Source organism: Notothenia coriiceps, unplaced genomic scaffold (genome assembly GCF_000735185.1).
Source record: "Notothenia coriiceps isolate Sejong01 unplaced genomic scaffold, NC01 NC01_scaffold00000339, whole genome shotgun sequence".
In the NCBI taxonomy this organism is placed as follows: Eukaryota; Metazoa; Chordata; class Actinopteri; order Perciformes; family Nototheniidae; genus Notothenia; species Notothenia coriiceps.
In genome coordinates this window covers 12356659-12357828 of record NW_011333040.1, presented here as the reverse complement: position 1 = coordinate 12357828, position 1170 = coordinate 12356659, and the positions used below count along the sequence as shown (strand labels likewise).

The 1170-nt window shown below is 37.0% G+C and overlaps 1 pseudogene; it reads right to left on the bottom strand.

Moving 5' to 3' along the window:
* The window catches only part of LOC104946147 (GDP-fucose transporter 1 pseudogene), a 7557-nt pseudogene extending 6688 nt beyond the window's left edge, over positions 1-869 (bottom strand).
* Positions 870-1170: the final 301 nt, after the last annotated feature.

Below are 1170 nucleotides of genomic sequence, written 5' to 3'. Positions count from 1 at the left end.
CTGCATCAGAGAAGTGATGAAGTCGACACTCAGTAGCTCACCAAAGTTTGTAGGTGTGAAGCATCTTGAGATCTGAATCTTCTCAAGATTTTCCAGATCATTCACACCATTTGTTACACCCCACCCTTAATATGGCCCTATGGGACTAACAAAAATCCACCACTGACCCAAATAGAACATGAAAGACACCTTTTAAAATTATCAAAATCCATAGGATTTATTATAACCAACACATCAAATGTTTAACTCTCCATCCTAGGATGAGAGGCAGAAATACAGCAGTCCCCACACCAGAGGCCTCTCCCTTTAAGCACTTCATTCTCCAGGTGCACCTCGTCTGAACCTCGTTACAGCAATGCAGCACACCTGGGTAGAGGAACCAAAGGGAAAAAGAAACAGGGAATACATACAGCCGTAACACCCATCCATTTGTCTAATCTTTAAATCTTAAAATGCTTTGACTGAACTGTTTTTATCTTGCAGATAGATCATGCAAAGCCGGAAGTGTTTCCAAGCACGACTTCCTCGTTTGAACTAACATTTACATTTAAAAAGATAGTCATAGAAAGTGTCTTTCACTACATATTCCTAGTAGTGGCGTAGTTTAGTGTCCATATTGTTCTCGCTTTATTAATAAAAAGTGTTTATGAGCTCTTGCTAATCAAAATAGTAATAATATTAAATATATTGTACGGTGCACTACGTTGCAAGTTTAACTCTATCAGTTGCATTTACCCTTTTATATCTAGAAGATATGTTTTTAGTTTTAAATATTACCTGACAAACATTGTTTTTTCTTGATTAGGCTATGTAGGCTATGTTTAATGTTTTTTGTTTTAAAAAAAAAGAAGGTTTTCATACCTTCAGTTGATGCTATAAATCCAGTATGCAGCGTCTATCAGGAAGTGTTCTGCCCTTTTAACGAGCTGTCCTTCCCCTCCTGCTCCAAGGCAACAACACAGGCTGCTTTTATGACATGCATTTCCCAGTAGGCCTATAGACTTCACCAGACAGAGGACAGGTGAATTAGACAAACAATAACGAATATTTCAATATATCAATAATACAATAGAATGCAATCCAATAAAAAAAAAGGTCTTGGCCCGTTTATCTTTCCTTGTAAAACAACATTTTAGCTTAAAGGGCTGAGAGTGCACTTTAGATAATTAT